Source organism: Vulpes vulpes, chromosome 15 (genome assembly GCF_048418805.1).
Source record: "Vulpes vulpes isolate BD-2025 chromosome 15, VulVul3, whole genome shotgun sequence".
Classification (NCBI taxonomy): domain Eukaryota; kingdom Metazoa; phylum Chordata; class Mammalia; order Carnivora; family Canidae; genus Vulpes; species Vulpes vulpes.
The window spans coordinates 94,274,398-94,281,592 of NC_132794.1; positions in this window are offsets into that span (position 1 = coordinate 94,274,398).

Sequence of the window (7,195 nt, forward strand, 5' to 3'; positions counted from 1 at the left end):
GGACTTTAAGGTTCTAAAGAGTAAAGGTATGTGTGTTTTCTGCTGTGTCCCTGACAGTTTCTAGGAAGCTCTGAGCCAAATAAATAAGAATATAATACAGATTTTGACATTGGATTAAAGTGTCTTCCTGGGCCTTTATCAGAGTCCTGCCAGAGAAAAGTTTCCACTCAATGTTGTCTTGGGTCATCGTGAATAATAGGGCAACAAGGTAAGGTGGAGAACAAAGGGGTGGTCAGGGTCTTTCAAGCTTGACTGCTTGGGTTTGTGTCTCAGCTCAGGCAATTTAAGGGCTGTGTGACTTTGGATGTGTCATTTAGCCTCTCTGTGCTTCAATCTCTTCACCTGTTAGAAGGGCACAAATATACTAATGTTTTAGTAATTTTATATATATAATATAATATAATATAATATAATATAATATAATATAATATAATATAATATAATAGTTATATTAGTTATATAGTTATATTAGTTATATTATATATAGTTATATATAATCACTATATATAGTGATTATATATATACATTTATATGTATATATGTGTGTGTGTATATATATATATACATATATAATTAATACATGTAAAATGCTGAGTGTGCCAGGCACATAGTGCTTGTAACCATTATCATTACCTTTATTATTACTGTCAGTGGTTAAAAGAGTGGATTTTGGTGGCAGAGAGATTTCGGTTTGAATCTTGGCTCTGCCATTTACCAGCTCTGTGACCTTGGATGATTGTTCAACCTTTCTAAGTCTCTGTGTCGTCCTCTCTTATATGGGGGTGTCTTTTATCCCCTGGGGTTGAGCATCAAATAAGACAAGATATGTAAAGACTTAGCATTGCACCTGTTACAGAGAAAGCACAATCAATGTTTCCTATTATCTTGAGAACTCTCTTAATTTAACACCATTCATTCAACAAATATTAGTAAAGTCTGTGCTAAGTGTGGGCTTGGTAATGAATAAAGTTTCTTCCTTAATGAGGAAGCACGCACATCTTTTCTGTTTTGGAAGAATATTTACTTCCTCTACCCTAATCAGAACACTGTCACATCGTACAAGAAACTCTGGAGGAGAACATAAGATGGCGCCACTGGAATCCCCAAGCAGGGGTGCTTGGCTCTGTGAGTTGGGGTTCTCATGAGGAGAACCCATCTACAAAACAGTTGCATCCCTGGGACCTGGGACGGGAACTAATGGCATAAGTAGACATGGGCATTAATGGGGTGGCTGCTCATCCTGGTCTCTGCCTGCCTTCCTGATGTTATTATTAACTGTGCCCTCTTCCACCTGCAAACTGTCTTGCTAGATAGAACATGAGTGGTTTTCCATTCTTGACCTAATTAAGAAAAACACCTGCACCCAGGTCAAAGGGATGTGATTTGAAGTACCACTTGGTCAGCTCTAACATTCAGGAAGGGATGCAAAAGGTGAGGGAGCCTCTCTAGTGTTGCCAGGGAGGCCACAGGAGCAGAGAAGGATGGACAAGACATCTCCTTCCCTCTCCTGGAAAAATTATGGATGTTTATTTTCTTCCTCTCTTTTTCCAGGTCAATACACACCATAAGAACTTTGTCATTTTCCTAGATTCTGCAGGGGAGTGGCTACTTGCCAGAGGGAGACAATGCAGAGAGGCCAAATTAAAATGACAACTGAACAACAACACTCAGGTGAAAGGAATAAGCAACCAGCCAGGAGGAAGACACTTCTGGCCTTAATTTGAATCCTTTTCTTTCTTGGTTGTTTGTTGTTGTCATTGGGGAAGGGGAAAAGTGGTTGGTGGACAGTGTGCAGCTGGATCTGTGTTCTCCTCTCTGTGTCCTCACTCAGTTATTATGACAGCCCAGGGGGAGGAGATGGTACAATGGGGGGAGGGAGGCATTGGCTGAATATTTTGTAGCAGTGTTCACGAAGACTCTTATTAAAAAATAATTAAGGGATCCCTGGGTGGCGCAGCGTTTAGTGCCTGCCTTTGGCCCAGGGCGCGATCCTGGAGACCCGGGATCAAATCCCACGTCGGGCTCCTGGTGCATGGAGCCTGCTTCTCCCTCTGCCTATGTCTCTGCCTCTCTCTCTCTCTCTCTCTCTTTCTTTGTGACTATCATAAATAAATAAAACAAAATTTAAAAAAATAATTAAGTATAAATAGCAAGACAGAGATGTCCCAGGATTTCTACAATGCTGATGTGTCACTTTTAGGAGCAGGACAAAAATATATTTTATAAAGAATAATAAGACTGATAGTAAAGCTCACACAGTGATTACTGCATGTCAGGCTTTTTTTTTTCCCTCTGAGTGTTTCACATGTACTTTGATGTGGAAACAAAGGCAGAAGAAAACTTATTAAATTTCCTTACTACCTACAGCCCACGGACAAGTCCTTGAAAAAGGCAGAGTGACGTTCCTCTAGGGACTCAGCTGCCTTGATGTTGACACTTTTGCAATCTTAGTCCAACCCTCAGGACCCTGTAAGTCTACTTTAATATATAAAAATTCCTTTGGAAACCTCCTTTATCGCTGCCCTCCCCTAGATATATGTTGGCAATCATTGACTCACCAATATACATCTGAAGTGTTTCATGACTGAGGGTTTACTAAACAATAATAAGTGATCTTTCCTAACAATAGCTAGTGCCCTCAGGATCCTGGGAACCTTGTTTCCAAAATACCTGGGAGGTTTACACTCTCTCTAACCCCCTCCCCACTTGAAAGTATATAAAAGGCCACTCCTCATGACCCCAGTGCAGCTCTTTCTGCCCATGGGTCCTGACCCCATGCTTTAGTAACACCACTTTGTGCATCAAAGACGTCTCAAGAATTCTTTCTTGGCCATTAGCTTTGAACCCTAACATATTTTCGTATATTATACTTACTTGCTTAATCCTAACCTCTGAGATGGACTGGTTCTCATTATCCCTAGTTTCCAAATGTGGCAACTGAGGCCCAGAAATATTAAGTAACTTGTCCAAGGTCAAATGGTCAACCAGATTCTACCAAGGCAGTCAGGCTCCCAAGTCTAAGCTCTTTACCAAACCCTGTAGCACCTCCTAGGTCGAAAGTCAGCCTGGGATTAGGAAATTGAGGCACGGAAAGGTTAGGTAACTGGCTGAAGTCCCACAGCTAAAAAGTGAGAACAGGACTCAGGCTCAGTCAGCTTTGTCTAGCTCCAGAGACCATACTCTCAGAGTCACTCATGCTTTTCCTCTTTCCGAGTTGGGTTCCTTAAAAAGATTATCATGAAGATCAAGTGAGACAAGGTAGGTGGGTGTGTTTAGACAACTGTAAAGAACCACACAAGCCATCATTCATTAACTAGGTCTGAGGGCTGGAGGGCAAACAGGGAGAAACTCACCTTGTGTTTAAGGAGCCTTGGGCAGAGGCTGCAGAAAAGAGACCTACACATTTGCAGTGAGGAAGTTGAACGGTACAGGTGTGAGGTGTGAGGGGGGTCTTAAGACCAGATGGGGTTGGAAGAGTGGAGCATTTCTCTTCTGGTGTTAAGTGGGAAAGTCAGCAGTCTGACCCTGGTAACCTGGGACCCTGGCTCAGAGAACCCAAACCTTTCTTAGCATCGTCATTAATGACAACAACAAAAATGTGTTTCCACCTCCTTCCTCCCACCACTTTTCCTTTCTCCAAGCTGCTTCCAAGCATTTCCCCAGGTTATTGGCTCTTTTTAGACACCTCTGCAGAGAGTTCCTAATTTGCATCACCATCTGGAAATCTTTACTTGGAGCCCCGCCCAGCCCCCCTAGCTGTAAGATACCTACCGAACTGCACTCACCCACAACAGAGATTGCAGCTCCTTTCCTCCCAATCCTGTCCACCCCTCAACACCCACCCCCAAATCCTGATATCTGCTGAAAGCCCAGTTGTCTTCCCCGGGGGGCCACGCACCTGCCTTTCTCTTCAAGTCCACTTATGGCACATTTCCTTTCATCTGCTCAGAATCTGTCTTAAATGTGAATCCACGGAACAAAAACCCCAACACTCAGAAGCACTGTAACTTTGTTGAATTTTGCTCGGTCACAACAGTTGTCTTCTTTGCTGCTTGCCGATGCCGATGTCCTGTCAACAGAGACTAAATGGCAATGTTTGGAAAGATAGCAACATTAATCATATGGAAGTGATTTATTTTTAATCCACCACACTGCAGGCTGGCCCCTAGTTATTTGTGAATATTGTATCAAGCCCAAACTTTGAAATTTTGATAATTGGTTTCTTACAGTTCCATTATTTCTCCTTTTCCTCTGAGTCTGATGTGTGTGGAAAGTTTCCCAAGTATGCATCCAGTAAATGAAACCTATATATAAAGATAGGCACGGTGACGTAAAGTAAAATAAAGCTGTAGTTACTCATTTATGTAGTGAATATTTATGGCAAGTCTTCCTTATGTCAGGTGCCGTATGAGGAGCTGGGCACAGTAATGACCAAGGTCGGTGTCTGTCCTCACGAACTTGTTAGTAGAACACAAGTCGATGAAAGAGCAAATAGACATTTTACACATTGAGATAAATTCTCATAGTGAAACAAGTATGGGTATTGTGAAAGAAAAACATAGAAGGAAAAACTCAGGAAGGGGTGGTTTCTGATCACCCAACCCCATAGACCTCATTTTGCAGATGAGAAGAGTCAAGGATAAGTTCCCTCCATCCTATACAAATGACTCCTGGCAGACCCATAGCTAAAGAAGCTGGTGCCTCTTGGAAGAGAGACCATTAGATCTGTGATGAAATGCACCATCTTCTTGTGATGGGTTTTCTAGGAGGATTTCTCTCAAGGATATGGGATATATAGTTAATGCATTTCTGGGGAAATGCATTCTGGTATTCTTCTTTTTTGCACTGCTAAGGGCAGGATGCTGTGGAAGAATGATTTCTTCCCTCTCTTTCCAGACTAACTCAGAATTCTTGGGGTTAGGGGGCAGAGGAGGCCCCTAAACTCTGGATCCAAGGTCTATTGGATCCAAAATCCAGGTGATTTATGCCAAGAAGGAGTTGGAGGCAAAAGCAGAGCCTATGAGAAAAGGAGTAGAGAGGTGGAGAAATAGAAATGAGAAGAAGCCAGAAACCAGGACAGCAAGCTCCTGGCAAAGTAGGGACAAGTGCCCCATTACTTGGCTCAGCATGTGCACCAGCTCAAGGGATGATAATCCCAGTTCACTAATAAAAACCACCCCCATTTGCTTCTGTCTATGGTCCCCTTTCCATATGAAAATTCTTTTTTTTTTTTTAAAGATGTATTTGAGAGTGAGAAAAGAACAAGTATGAGCAGGAAGAAGGGCAGAGGGAGAAGAATCTCAAGTAGACTTTCCACTAAGCAGGGAGCCCTATGTGGGGCTCTATCACACAGCCCTGGGATCATGACCTGAGCTGAAATCAAGAGTCAGACACTTAACCAACTGAGCTACCTAGGTGCCCCCCAGATGGGAATTCTTTTTTTTTTTTTAAGATTTTGTTTATTTATTCATGAGAGACACAGAAAGAAAGAGAGGCAGAGACACAGGCTCCATGCAGGGAGCTTGACATGGGACTCAATCCTGGGTCTCCAGGATCATGCCCTGGGCTGAAGGCGGTGTTAAACCACTGAACCACCCGGGCTGCCCCAGATGGGAATTCTTGATGATGGAACCAACTTTGGTTATCTTTGTGGTCAGATCTTCCTCACAAGTAGAAGTTATCTAGCAGCTTACTACAGAGCTGGAGTGTCACTCCTAAACTTGTCTCAGGGGCCACACACCCCTCCATCCTACCCTGTATTGGCAGAGCACTTACCATGAAGAGCAAGGTAACTTCTCTTGCTCAAAAATCTTTAATCATTCCTCCTGGGATGTTATACTAAGATCAAGCTAGACTTAACAAGCATTCTGATTTTCTATTGCTTTGTAATGAACTATCCCCAAACACAGTAACTTAAAATAACTATTATTACCTCTCATGATTCTGGGATTAGTGGGCTCAACAGTGATTCTTGCTTGGCAACCTTTGTATGCTTGTCCAAAGGCTTCTTCACTCACATATCTGGTGCCTGAGCTGGGATAGCTGGATCAGCTGGGGTCTGTTCAGACATCCTTCCCTTTACATGGCCTCTCCAAATGGCTAGCGTGGGCTTCTTCATGCCTGGTGGTCATAGCGTAGGTATACTTCTCCCAAGGCAATGTGTTTTGCCAGAAGACAGGATGAGGAAGCTGCCAGTCTCTTAAGGTCTGGGCCTGCAAACTGGCATAGTGTCACTCTGACATTTTCCGTTGATCAAACCAGTCATAGAGACCATCTACATTTAAAGGGGAGGGACAAAGATTCCCATCTCTCAATGGCCCAAGTATTGAAGAATTCGTGGCCATCTTTAATCTGTCACAAATCTGCTGCTCCTTCCAGACGAGAACACTTCATATTTATAAAAAAGCAAACATATCTCCATGAGCTTTTTTTCTTTACAGGCCATGCTTGCAACCTTTAGATCACTTATGCCCTTCCCAAATCCCATATGAGTCCAAATTGTCAAAGTGCTCCTTTAAGACCTGACATCCAGGACTTGATTCATTATTCCAGGTATGGCTGTCCCAGTACAGAGCGCAGTGAACTGATCAATATCTCTCTTCTGGGAAATGCAATTCTATGTATGCAGCTTAAGACTGCATTCCTTTTTGTTTTATCAGCCATGTTACATTGTTGATCCATATTGAACTAAAATGACATTATAAAAAGTAATTGCAGCAAATGTATAAAATATGAAACAACACAAGAAAATAAGATCACCTATATTTTTCACCATTCAGAGTTAATTGCTGCCTTTTGAGTCTTTTTTCTATTAATATTCTGTATATGTATTTATGTGTATGTGTTTTCAGTAAACTGGTTTTTATCCACTGAAGAAATTGTTATGAGGATTTTTCCTAAATCAGGGAATTCCTTCTATATTATCATTCATAGTGATGGTGACATACTGTACTTTGTGAATTACCTACATCTTTTTTGAAGGAAATACAGTTAAGCCAGGTCTTCTCCATTCTCTACTTGTGTAATTCTGTTTTTTTTTTTTAACTTAAATGCAGGACTATCTTTATATTAAAAGTTATCTTGTTGCTTTTAGGATAAATTATAGTCGCGTGTTATGATCTTTTAAATCTTGATTTCATCAACCAATCTCTCCCAGGTTTATATGATTTTAAAATCAATAATACGAAAATCACTG